Consider the following 13,598-nt stretch of genomic DNA (forward strand, 5'->3'; position numbering starts at 1 on the left):
TTCAGGGAGTTGTAGAGAGTCATAAGGTCCCCACCAAGCCTCATTTTCTCCAGGCTGCTCCTCATGAGACTTGTATTCCAAACCCTTTACAGGTCTATTGCCCTTCTTTGGACACGCTGCAGCACCTCAATGCCTTTCTTGTACTGAGGGGCCCAGAACTGGATACTGGTGTGGCCTCACCAGTGCTGAGTACAGGGGGACAATCCCTGCCCTGGTCCTGCTGGCCACACTGTTGCTGGTACAGGCCAGGATGCCATTGGCCTTCTTGGCCACCTGGGCACACCCTGGCTCATGTTCAGCTGCTGGCACCAGCACCCCCAGGTCCTTTTCCTGTGGGCAGCTTTGCAGCCCCTCTGCCCCAGCCTGTGGCACTGCCTGGGGTTGTTGTGACCCAAGGGCAGGACCTGGCACTGGGCCTTGTAGAACCTCACAGCACTGGCTTCCAGCAGATCAACACTGCCACCCAACTTGGTGTTGTCTCTGAACTGAGTAAGGCACAGAGAACAACTCTCTTCCTAATATGCAGCTAGCTTCCCTCATTGTTTCTCGTCTCTTAAACAAGTGATTTGATGTTGATTTTCCCCTTTCTACCCAAAAATGAAAAGAAAAGAGAGAGGAGCCAAATGAGCATGTTGCTGTATAATGAAACAGTGCTTTTTAATATGTAAATATCCTTTGTTTCTTGGATTTAGCACCCACCAGTATATCTTCTTTCTTATCTTTTAGGGGGGACATAGTTAGGAAGAATGCAGCAAAAAATCCTTCTCACCACTCCAGGGGAAAAAACCCCACAAATATTGCCTATCTTTAGGCTAAGTTGTTTAAGTAGCAGTATCAGCTGCTGTTGCATGGAGACCCTAAAACCTGTCCAGAAATCTGGCAAGACCACTGATGTGACCTTCTGCACTCAACCGCTTTTGATACTAGAAATGTGTAAGAAAAAACTCTCATTTTTTAAAATAAATTTCAGCCTGTGTTTGACTGTAGCATGTCTCTCTGGCTTTCAGTTAGAGAATGGAGTAATCCCTAGGACTGTAGCACGCACATGCATCCTGAATGAAGTACGTCTGGCTTTGATGTCTTGGCTGAGATTCTTCTTCCATTTAACACCAGAAATGAATTGCCCCAAAAAAGCCACATTAAATTGTTACTTCATTTTAAAAAATCACACATCTCCTTGCTTCACCCTCATTCTCAATATTATAGATATTAATTATTAATGGATTAACTTAGGGCAATGTGATACAAGACTTTACATTATGTTTGCTTTACTTAAGAAAGAACTTGTGAGCAATGATAGATTAGGATTAGAACATGTAATTTAAGAATGAAAAATTAACTTTTTTGTAGAGGACAACCTGTATTAAGTAATTTTGTTTTCTCTACTTAATTTAATTTTCAAGTATTTCCATCCTGTCTTAGTTCAACTTATGCAAATAAGCAGAATAGGACATTAAAATGCGTTTAGATTAAAATAAACAAAGCAACCTCAAAGCCAAAGAAACGCACCTTTTATTTCTTAGGAGTGATTAATTTCTGGACAAAAGTTATTGTTTCTTGCTTGCATAGAACACTCTTTGGTAGGTGTGTAAAATATATATCAGGTATATCAGTGGTTCTTGGAACTAACATGTTCATATGTGAGCGCTGATTTTATGATATGTTTCTGCAAGAAGGGGTGGTGTTTATCAATAAGTTCTAAAATGCACTTCTATTTATTTGTGTTGATAAATGCCTTTTATTAGAACTGAAATTAGAACTATCAAGAACTTCGAATAGTATACCCATTAGATGAAAATGCACATATGTGGATTTGTATTTAGTTTAACAGCTGATAGTAACATTTTTAATATTAACAAAGGAACCAGAAGCTCTACATCAATTAAAACAATTGAGAAAATGGCAGACTTATATGAACTGACTCAAACTATCTGCTGAGAAGGCCTCCATTTTGGAGTAGGCAATTGTTAATCAGCAGTTCTTCCACCTGTCTACAACTCTGGGAGTTCTTTCTCTGAACACTTTGAAATCTCAGTCAATTTGGCTCCCCATAATACCTGTGTTATCCCTTTTTTGCACCTATAGATCTTTTCAGTATATGATAGAAATATCTCTTGGAAGAGAAAAGTATACAGGACCTCCTTGGTGAGTGTCACTGAAGGATGAAACTGCTATTGTGAAGAGTCATGTTGACACACTAAGGACAAACTTTCATTTCCTGTGATTTCCTGATTTGTTGATGTTGCCTGAGTGGTAAGAGGAGAGAAATTAGTATTCTCTGTCCTATCATTGCAAAAGAAGATGAACTCTCAGTTTTCTAGGTAAGAAATGCTTTTGACTAAAATACACCATTATAGAGGGGTCACCTCTTGTATGACAGGAAAAAAGCACACCTAATGTAGACGAACAAGTTCCTGACCTGATTATTACAGTTGCAGTTTATTGTATTTGTGCAGGCATTGGTATTTTGTATTAGCAGTAGTTACTTACATAAGTCAATATTCATTTAGGCTGTGTAAAGAACAAAAGAGAAAAGCTTTATATAACTACAGTAATGTTTTAGTGCTGTGACTAAATAGTTGACATTTACTTACTTGAACTAATGTGTACTTAGATCCTTTGCTGTCTCCTGTTGTTACATGTTACTGGAGGAATCAGCAGTATGCCAAGATGCACTCTGCTAAGTACATAAACTGGTGCTGGACATGAAGGACACCTCCCTTCTGTTTTAAATGCAAAGCGATGAAAAAATCTACCTGCTGCAATCCATTCCAGCCGAGCAGGGACCTTGATTGGGTGTTGTTACAGCAGCATATTTTGGAAGAAAAGGTGTTAATTACAGATCAAAACAAGCAGGAGGAAGGAGCCATCAATTCTTCCAAAAGAAGAAGAAGAAGAAGAAGAAAAAAAAGAGGATTTATAAGTAAAACAGGCTTTGCTCTGTTCTCCTTCTTATGCTGTATTTGGCATAAAAATATGCAAACACAGCTGGTGGAATTGATTTTTTCCCAGAAATACCCATGGTAAACCCATTAATTGTTTCCTGTTTTGTATTTTGACTCAGACCTATATGAAAATTCCACAGTAATGCTGCAAAACAAATATCCGTGAAGTCTGATGAAAATTAATTAATTTTCATCAGCATATCAAAAGTGCAGCACTAAAAAATATCAATTTCCTTAGACTTGACCTGTGACATTGACAGTACCTAGCTTGCTTATGTTTTTGGTTTGGCTAATATTGGTTTCAAGTCTAAAAGCTTTTTGTGAGGATAATTATAAGCAAGTTTACTGGTCTTCTAAAATCTCCATGTTTATTCTCAACACCCATTGAATGAGTGACTTTAAAGATTATACAAGTCTACTCATTTACAAGCAAAAGAAACTTTTACTAAGTTTTGAAAGTACAAAAAAAGTAGAAATCACTTTCAGAGTGCTATCACTCATTTGTAAGAAAGCTGTGAGTAAAATGTTAAAGTTGTGTGTTATATATATAGAAGTACCCTAAGTTACATGAAGTGGTATTCTAGTTTGAAAATTTAATGTAAAAGATAACTGTATGTTTTCATAGTTGCTAGGCAACTAACCACATTGAGTTCAATAATGTTGACTACTGTTCTTATATACATTAGCTCTTAGAGTGCTCTGTTTTGAAATCCTGCCACAGCACACTAACCAAATTTAATAGGCTCTCCTTGTGAGGCTCCATCAGGGTTTTTTATAATTGATTCTTCTCCATTCTGCCCCTGCCCTCCCACAGCAATTAACAGAACTCTGAAAGAAAAAGCAAAGGCAAAGAACACTTCCGAAAAGGAAAAAAAAAAGCTTATTCAAAAACAGGAGATAACTTTCAGAGCATTTGTAAGGCTTAAAAAAATAACAGGTTTTAAACTAGGACACACTAATTCCTGTGCATGGTGGGACATTCTACCAACACATACATTCTGACTCTCTTCTATGCCACTGCTTCAAAGTCTCCCAGATGCAAATATTTATCTCTGTACCACAGGGATGAATAGTAGGGAAGGGGCAGTTCTGGACATTTTTTCTCATTTAAAATAACTCCCTACTAACTTCATAGCTAAGATAAAAAGAAAAGATTGGGCTTCACTAGACAGTGAAGCCTTTCACTTCTGTGAAGGCAATGGCCTGAGATGCTATACTTAAGAGCAAAAGAAAGCCTCCGCATTTGCAAAGTAAACTACAGTGGATTTGACAGTATTTTACACTTGCTTGCATAGCTGCAAGTCAAGATGAAAAGACTTACAATTCAAATCTGAAATCATGCTTTTTAAAAAATCCAGTAATACCACAGAGGACTGATTTCCTGGCTTTATTCCAATGATATTTTTCTGACATACATTGGCTGAGTGTTGTGCTTACACTTTCAGTTTCATAAAACCCTTTATTAAATGCTAAAAAGCTGCCAATAGCTTTTACTACAGAGTAAAATAAAGACTATATTGGAATTTATTAAGTTTACCTAGTTCAGCTAGTGCTGTAGGCTGTAGAATTGTATATTTTTATTGGAAATATTTTATTCTTTCAGCCATTTATAGGTATGCATAGAATATATCATAATACAGCATCTGAAAACAGAGGTTCCTAATAGACTACTGATGTTGTATAAAATTAGCTTGTAACTGTGCATCACTATGTCAGTCACATGAGAAGGGAATATTGTCCTTCCAGCTCTTTTTTTTCTTTAATTGAAATTTAGCCTGCACTAATATTTAAACTTGAATTGCAGAAGACTCAGTTCTATTCCTGAAAGTTCATTTGATATAAAGAACTATTTCTCTGTGTTTGTTTTTACTGTTTTACAGTAAGCTCACACAGGTTCACTGGTCTTACTTTTTAAAATATTTTTACCAATATTCTAGGTTATTGAACAAAATCTACATCATGGTTATGAATGTAACACATCAAAAGATCTTTGAGCAGTATGCAGCGTTCATGCTTTAAACATTCAGCACCTGTTTCCAGGTACTTCCCTGTGTGAGGATAATCCTGTGGCTCACCACAAAAGCCTGTTAAATATTGCAATTTTCTCTCAATGGACTCCGGAATTTGATTCATTTTGAGACATGAACCTAGAGTCATCTTGCATACACTTTGTAAATGTTCTGAGATTTCTCTATGCCTATAGAAGTCTAACAGAACACACTTGTAAATTCTCCCCACCATAACATGATATAAAACTAAAAGTGATAGGATATGTGTGTCTTTCACCTTTTCTGAAGCTCTGTGAGAAGTAGTGATAGTGCAAGCTATATAAAGGTCTGTTTTTCATTTGTGTACCTAGAAAATGAAGAAATCAATAGAGTTGTAGAACAGATCTTAATGAGATCTCTCTCCATGTAATGTCATCCATAAGCATAGTGACTTTTATAGAATATGTTTCTGTTGTTCACAATGTATGCCTCAGCCTAAATGAATGACCTAGAGTCAAATCAGAAATGCAGATATCATTTTAATACCAAAAACATAACTGTAGTGTTACCTCTAGCACAATACAATCAGCTTTTTGCCTTCCACACACTGTTGAAAGGCTGGTTTGAATGAAAAGCCCCAGGAAAACAGACCCTCCTCTGAGGACGTTACATGCTGCTCAAAATAATTAAGAAACAGGTGTAGTGCCAGAGATTTTTCTCCAAGTCAACAGCCATTTGCAGCTAAATAAAGATAGTTAATGACATTAGGGAAACCAGTCCCTAAAACTGTGAAAATTGTAAATTTAACATGGCTGGAGCTTCCTGGGTGAGGCTATGAAACCATTGAAGGTAGTGTCAGACAATGACTGCCTTGTTATTTCTGGTAGCATTTAATACAGCAGGTGAGAGATTTCTAGTATAAAATGAAGTTGGTACAATAAAAGACTGTTTTGTTACACAGTTTTTAAAAAAAAATACTATTTAATGTGGGTTGTTGCCTCTGAATTATAACAGAGATTATCATTCTACCCAGCACAAGCAGTGGAATGAGATTTCTGATGCAATGTCAGGTAGTTGGTTATTTATCCTTCCTAAATTTACTTCGTACAGGGATTGGTGGTCTTAAGGCTATATGAGAAGGAAACAAATCCAGGAACATCAGAATCCAAATACCAGGCAGTTGTAGTTCAGTTCTCTAGAGTTTGGCAAGTTTTCCTCACCAATAGTGAAAAGAGTATATGAAATCTGAATTCAGCTTAGAGATTTGTTGTATCTCCTATTGACCTGCATGTCTGTCTTGATCTCACATGTCAGCCCCAAACCTCTTCTGAAAAGTATCTGTACACTTCTTTTCAATGGTGAAAAACCTTACACTGTGAATTTTGTGTGACAGCTTCACATCTTTTTAAGGAAGAAAGTAAATGGAAGGGAAGAAGATGACAGCAGCAGACAGAACTGTCAGGTTGTGTATCTTTATTTTGATGCCTTTTCCTGGTCTTAAAATCAAGAGTCCTACATGGTTAGAAGGGGAAAAGGGATTTTACCTTGGTATTTATTTGAAGCATCCTTAGGTGCACGCATCCAGGTCATATGCATCGAGATGCACTCTGCCGAGTCTATGCCCCAAAAGATCTGGTATCACATTATAGATCTTTACTAATTAGCATATCTATCAAAGATTCCCCAATGAGAGGCTCAAGTGAGCCCCCCTCCCCAAGGAGCCTTCCCCTGAATGGTTCTATCTTGGTTTACAGAATGTGTTCTGGAGAGGACCTTGGGGTCTGGGGCACACTGATCCCTAGCTACGAAGCTTCTAAAATGTTTAGTCTCTTAGCTTGACAAACAAGTCCAAGAATGTAGGCAAAAGCACCAGGAATACAGAAGTTGTAAAAAGGTGTAACAGGGGTATAAAAGAAAAGGCAAAAAATCTTCATGGCATCAGTTTAATTCCAGAACAAAAGGTCTATGTATCTAATAACTGTACCTTTAATATGTACGGAAGAGGTTGTTTCCTTACACACTAAATACAAAAAAACCACTAAGTACAAAAAATATTTCGGAGTGATTGTTACTTTGAAGTGATTTGGATGATACAGGACTGGTATTTTTATTTCCTTCTACTTCAGGAATTACTTTATTCCAATTTTATGCTAAACCTGAAGAGAAGATCGACATCATATACTGTACCATTTGCAGTGTGAAATAAGATCCTATGACTGCCTTAATTCCTTTATCATGTAACATTTTCTTTCTTGCTTTGAGGCATAGTTGATTTTGATACATATACAGAAGCCCATCTCCAAGGACTGCAATGAAATGTTGTTACCTTACAGAATTTTTTGATTATAAATGTAAGAATAAATTTGTGAAGTATTTTTGAAACAACTTATCAATTAAAAATTTTTATTGATGCAAATGCTGATGTTTGGTTTCCAGTTTTTTATAAAGGCAACATTACTGAATGCTAGAGCATATAAGGAAACTAAAGCAGAACTGTGGGGGTTCTGGAGCAAACAGTGATGGTGTACTTCTACAATGTAAGAGTCTTGAACATTATTTGAACCACATTATGAAATATAGTGTTTCCTCATTTATAGTAAAATAGCTAATACAGTTAATGCTGTCAAAAAATGATAGATTTTCTTGCATTCTGTAGACTCAAAAAACACAACAGGAGCTCATGTTAGGGAGCTATAAATCTGCACATTTTGTTGGATCATGGTCATTTAATAGGTTCATCTTCAAGAAATTACAGCAGCAAGAAATGCTTTTAGTTTATCTTTCAACTTACCTTATCTTTCAACAATTGTATATGGTTGGTTTTTTTATGTCCACCCTAGACAGATACATTTAAATTTTTGTAAGCAGCAATATATACACACAGCAATTCATGATAAATTACAGTTTCAGTAGTATTCGTTTTGAATGTCTATCTATGTGAGTTCTCCCATCTGAACTGATATTAGAATATTCTGTCCTTAGGAATAGTATAGGAAATCCATGTGTTTACTATTAATATAGAGGTTGCTAAGAGAAACAGTGATTTCCTGTATGTTGTGTATGCTAGACCCACAGAATTCTTTGTAGTAATTATGACAACTATGATATCCAAAAGCAACTTTGATGCATCTGGATCTACCTGCAGTGAAACAACTACATTAATTTGCTTAACTAAGTTTCTACATGTTGTGCTTTTTTATTTTTTTTAAGATGACAGAAGAAAACTAAAGAAGAGAGAGGGGAAAAAAAAGGCATTTAGAGGTTGGAAGAATAAGTCTCCAGACTAGATGCATTTTATTCTTCCTGAAGCCCTGGCATGTGAGATACAGGTTTCTGCTCTTCATGACTGGAAAACAGACATATTTACAATGGTGCATTGATCAAGTTGAGAGCTAAAACTGGGGAAAGATGCACTGTCAGGGTGTAGCTGGAGAGTCAGCAGGATGGAGGACAAGAGTTCAACAGGACACTTCAGGCAGAAGATTACTTTCTTGCTGGAAGCATCCAAGAAGATATTGAATACCTGTTCACTGTTCAGGCTCAGCTGACCTGGTGCGACCCACACTGACTTCAGTGACACTCAGATGCAAGTATTTACAGAAGAAAAAGAAACAAAAGTAAGTCAAGAAAACCAAAGAGAAGGGAGTGGGAAGTCTAAAAATATCTTCCTTTCAGTGGCTGTCCCTCTCCAGATTAGCGATTTCTCAGGTATGTAATCTCACAACAGTAACCTGAGACTTCAGCCTGATTTTTCTGGGATTTCAGGCTTTTTTTACAGGAGCTTTTAGATGTCCCTCATCTAACTGGTGAGTCTGTAGTCAGATATCCAATGGATCATGATTCCAAACTACTGTGAACAAAGCATTGCTCAATGGCACTGGAACTTACGATAATAAATCTTACGTTTAATGGCCTCTGAACAAAGTCGGTGTTCAGTTTTTACTTCAAAATGCTGTCTGTCGTTCGATTATTTTTTCTACAATGAACATTTGTGAGTATCTGTGGAGAAATCCCAAACAATCTTTAGCATTTCTTCAGTGGTGGAAGGGGAAACAGAAACTTGTTTTTAGAGTTATCGGCATGTCTTGGTTTGAAAGACAGGTGTCTGCTAAGGCAGGCAGAAGCCTCCCTTGGAATGGCAGATGCGACCCCCCTTCCCTCCAAGTCATTATAATTTTGAAATCAAGGGGCTTTTAGGCAAAGATGTGGGAAATAGGAATAACAGTTCTTTACTATTATGTATCTATATCTGTATAACAAGGCAAACAAACAATAACTACGGCAGTACCAGCAATCACAAACCCAGCCCCAGCCCTCTCGGCTGTCGGGCCCTTTCCCCTCGGGTGCAGTTCCGCTCGCAGCCGGCAGGGGCGCTGGCGGCTCCCGGTGAGCAGGGCAGGTGCGATGGTTCCCCCGCGGCTGCAGGGGGCGCTCCGGAGCGAGCTCGGGGAGCACGCGGCAATGGCGGCCTGGGATCCCGGGAAGGGATGGGACAAAGGCTTCACAAACCCCTGGGCAGCCGATCCCGGTGTCCGGCCGGGCCCTCGGGAACAGCAGGCTGGAACAGCAGGGACGAGCACAAATCTGGGGTGGCAGAAGAGATGTATCCAAACAGGGAACCCACCGCAGGTCCGGGCAGGCAGGGCGAGCAGGGCTACAACGCAGTGAAGGCTCGGTGGGGGCAGGGCGGCCACAGCCTGGCTCCGAGCAGGGCAGGGAAGGCAGGCTTGGGATCCTGGGGCTTCTCTGGCAGAAGGAAAAAGCAGCCGAAGAAAGCAGCCTCCCTCTCTGTCCAAACGCCAGAGACCGATTGACTGCACACCCAGGTGAAACAAGAGTAGCCAGATGCACCCCTCCCCCAATGGTTAGGTCGTTGTTTTTCTTCAGTATCCAGCAATTTGTCCCCCTAGAAACACATATGGGGAAAATTCCTTTAACAGAAAAAAATCTAGGAGAACTCCTAAAACCCCAACAGGGTAGTTTTCTATGCTGAGGTGATACAGCTAACCCTACAGAGATCCTCAAATGTACATTAATCAAACACTCATAAAAGCATTAATAAAAGAGGATGGTAACACAAAGTTTGAAACATGCCCAAGTTCAGGAAATAGCACAGAACTAAATAAGGTGCTTCCTCTAAAATAAATCACTTTCACACAAAATCCCAGCAGAAAAAGTTTTCCTATGCTAATATATAAGTACATCCTGAGAGGAAGAACATAGGTTCAATTTTGCTAGAATACAGTTGGAATTTCCCAAGAATTCAAAGAGAATAGTGCTTTCTTCCCAAGATCTATTAGGAATACATGGCTTGGTCTGGTAAGCCAGTAGATGAAAGAGCACTCATGGTCCTTATATGGAAACCAATACAAGAGAAAAAGGCTAGTCACCACTGACAACATTCAATTATAATGCTGGATTTCAGAGGATCTCAGAAATTCTCCCAGGGACACTGATTCTAGGACACATACACGTCACACTCCATCTGCTCTCAAAATAGTGAGCTGAGAAATAAGGACAAATGACTCTACAGCTGAGTGTTTTGAGCCAAATTTAGAAAAGGGTCAAAATAATTCACTTTAATTGTCATGTGAATGAAGCTCTTAGCAGGTCCATATAACTATAAACAAAAGAAAGCTAGCAGTATCAAGATGCACAGGAAGCCTGCACTCTATTTTTTTCAATAGGTAGCTAAATCACTTTCACTGTCACTTCTACCAGGTCTCTATACTTTGGAAAAAGACCAGAAGTTGAGTCCTCTCTCACACAGTCTAAGTATGAAAACAAAACAAAAATGAGAATTAGTTTGTGGCTCTCGATGTAACCAGGTATCCCGGAGTAACAGACTGTGACTGCTACTAAAAATTCACCATTTCTTTACAATTGTATCTCATCATCTTTTCCAGCTCAGCTGACCTCTAGGGAACATTGCACTGAATTCTAAGTCAATCAGAAAATTAAAAATCAAGCTAAAAGAAGCTTGCAGGAAGCCATAGGGGAAAGCAAAATATGGAGTAGGCAGCGGGGGGGGGGGGGCAGCGAAACACTTGTGGTCTGCCTCTGTTGCTGTGCCAAAGTCCACGGAACGGATGGTAACTCATAAAAACTCTACGTGCTGTCTCCATTCTTCCCAACTTCAGCGTGGCAGCAGGAGCAACTGTTCCAGGCTATCTTTAGATCTCCATCTTTTGGGACCCTTTTGGGCAGCAAAATTCAGTTACGCCTACACATCAGCTGGTGGCAAAGAAAAAGAAAGGATTTATTTTCCATGATGAGTGGTTGGATATAGTTAGTCAGAACAAAGTATCAACACTGTATTATTGTTACTGAATAGAGCCTTCAGTGCATTTTCATTGACTAAAATGCCCTATATAGAGCAATGACCAATTTAAGACCTCATGGGAAGCTTTGAGTATGCAGCTGTATTAACTGCAAATCCAGCTCGATTTCTATTTACTTCAGACACAACCAGGAGCCCCTGACACAACTTCCATCAGAACTGGGCAGTCTGGACCAACTCTTGAGACAGAGAGGGCCTGACTCCTTTCAAATCTATCTTTAGAAAACACTGCAATTCACAGGTGCAGCCCACACTCAACACAGAAGACTCAGGACATATTTACAGGAGGTGCTGAAGCATATTACTCCTTAGGAAAGGGCATCCAGGACTGACCTCAGAATTGGAAAGCAACATCATTGTGGCAGTCAAGAGACTGCAGAAAGGCAGACCTTGCACATAAAAGGTTGTTCCTCAGTGTAAGCAGTTTGAGAGTTGTTGAAACTGGCCTAAAAGACAGAGCAGGAGCTGTGCTACACCCTGTTAACTTGCACCTCTGTGTCCTGTGCTCTGTCCTGTGCTCCATCACACAGCACATGCTGGTCACATGACACAGCAGCCCCCCAGGTTTCTCACCTGCAGCACAGAAGAAGGCAGCATCAGCATAGAGTGGGAGGCTTGGAAATACAAGGATCACCAGGAATGGTAAGTGACAAGTTTTATGGTGATTTTGTAGGGCCCATCTAAGGTACCCCTGGCATCATAAAACGTGTTGGAATTTGGCTGGGCCGAGCCACATCTAACCATGAGTTTCCCTCGTCCCTGTTCTCAGGGATGCTTGGTTCTCAGAGATTCCCAGTTACGATGCCTGGAACCATCAGAGAGTGTTCAAGGAAGCCCAAGTTGCAGAAAGAGCCTCAGCCTCTGCTGGGTTCACACATCTGCTCTGCACTGCAAAGACTCCATGCTCCTGGAACTGCTTACCGTGACTGCTTCTGCAAACTTTAGTGATGAGGTGACTTGGACCTCAGTGAAATGAGTCCCAAGAGAACAGAATTATCTCTGTAATCAAGTGTAATATTAGCACATTTAAGAGCACCTTCCCTGTTCAAGAGCCCTTATCTAACTCCCCTTGAGTGAACCAGCACTTGCCAATGGCCTTTCACACCACCACACACCTGCACAGCACTGGTGCCACCTGATGCTCCCTGGCATCAAGGGCCCTTAATCAAGGCTATGGCATGTTCTCATTTCCGCTGTGCCCTGGGCAATCTGTGCCAGAGAAGAGGGGCCCAGGGTGCCAGGCAGCAAAAGCAGGGGAAGGGGGATGGTGGGTGGCAATTTGAACCCGAGTCAGCAGTGCCCTGGCAGCCAGGAGGGCCACCTGTGCCCTGGGGGCATCAGGCACAGCATCACCAGCCGGGCAAGGGAGGGGATTGTCCCGCTCTGCTCTGCTCTGGGGCAGCCTCACCTCCAGTGCTGGGGCAGTTTTGGGTGCCACAGGATAAGAGAGATATAAAGCTATTGGAGAGTGTCCAAAGGAGGGCCACAAGGATGGTGAAGGGTCTGGAGGGGAAGCCGTAGGAGGAGCAGCTGAGGGCACTTGGTCTGTTCAGCCTGGAGCAGCCTGAGGACAGACCTCACTGCAGTCTAAAACTTCCTTGTGAGGGAAGAGCAGGGGCAGGCACTGATCTCTTCTCTCGGGTGACAGTGACAGGACCCAAGGGAATGGCCTGAAGTTGTGTCAGGGGAGGTTTAGGTTGGGTATTAGAAAAAGGTTCTTCACCCAGAGGGTGGCTGGGCACTGGAATGGGCTCCCCAGGGAAGTGGTCACAGCACCAAGCTTGACAGAGGCATTTCAAGAGGCAGTTGGACAATGCTCTGAGATATATGGTGTGATTTTGGGGGGTATCCCGTACAGGGCCAGGAGTTGGACTTGATGATCCTTTTGGGTCCCTTCCAACCCAGCATATTCTGTGATTCTGTGAATAGGCACGGCTCCCTCAGCCTTTCGTCCTAAGAGATGCTCCAGTCCCTTAGCCACCTCTCTTGCCCTCCCCTGGACCTACTCCAGGACCTCCATGTCCCTCTTGTCCTGAGGAGCCCAGAACTGGACCCAGCACTCCACGTGAGGCCTTAACAGGGCTGAGCAGATGCACAGGATCACCTCCTTCGACCTGCTGGGAATACACTTCCTAATGCCCCCCGATATATCACTGGCCCCAAAGGCACACTGCTGGCTCACGGAGGCTTGTTGCCCGCCACGTGCCTCTCCGCAGAGGCGCTGCCCGGCGGGAGTTCCGGCCTGTCCCAGCCTCCACAGCCCGAAGGCGCCAGGCAGCACCGCTGCCCGCAGCGCCGCGGGGGCGCTCCGGCACGCTGTACGGC

At 41.4% G+C, this 13,598-nt stretch overlaps 2 long non-coding RNA genes across 3 annotated transcripts; one reads left to right on the forward strand and one right to left on the reverse strand.

Annotated features, from left to right (window-relative positions):
- Nucleotides 1–351: 351 nt before the first annotated feature.
- Nucleotides 352–8,853, forward strand: LOC121657288. The gene is made up of 2 exons (XR_006013550.1): nucleotides 352–6,395; nucleotides 8,144–8,853. It is a non-coding gene; the product is annotated as an uncharacterized LOC121657288 (long non-coding RNA).
- Nucleotides 8,854–9,655: 802 nt separating this feature from the next.
- On the reverse strand, nucleotides 9,656–13,586 carry LOC121657287. 2 transcript variants are annotated; one of them, XR_006013549.1, is made up of 3 exons: nucleotides 13,456–13,586; nucleotides 12,195–12,272; nucleotides 9,656–11,167 (listed from the first exon to the last, which is right to left on the reverse strand). It is a non-coding gene; the product is annotated as an uncharacterized LOC121657287 (long non-coding RNA). The 2 variants fall into 2 exon arrangements; XR_006013548.1 differs by having other exon boundaries at nucleotides 13,280–13,586.
- Nucleotides 13,587–13,598: the final 12 nt, after the last annotated feature.

The sequence above is a fragment of the Corvus kubaryi genome, unplaced genomic scaffold (genome assembly GCF_017639235.1).
Source record: "Corvus kubaryi isolate FWS band 111438036 unplaced genomic scaffold, C.kubaryi_AGA036_p1.0 split1-37296, whole genome shotgun sequence".
Lineage (NCBI taxonomy): Eukaryota > Metazoa > Chordata > Aves > Passeriformes > Corvidae > Corvus > Corvus kubaryi.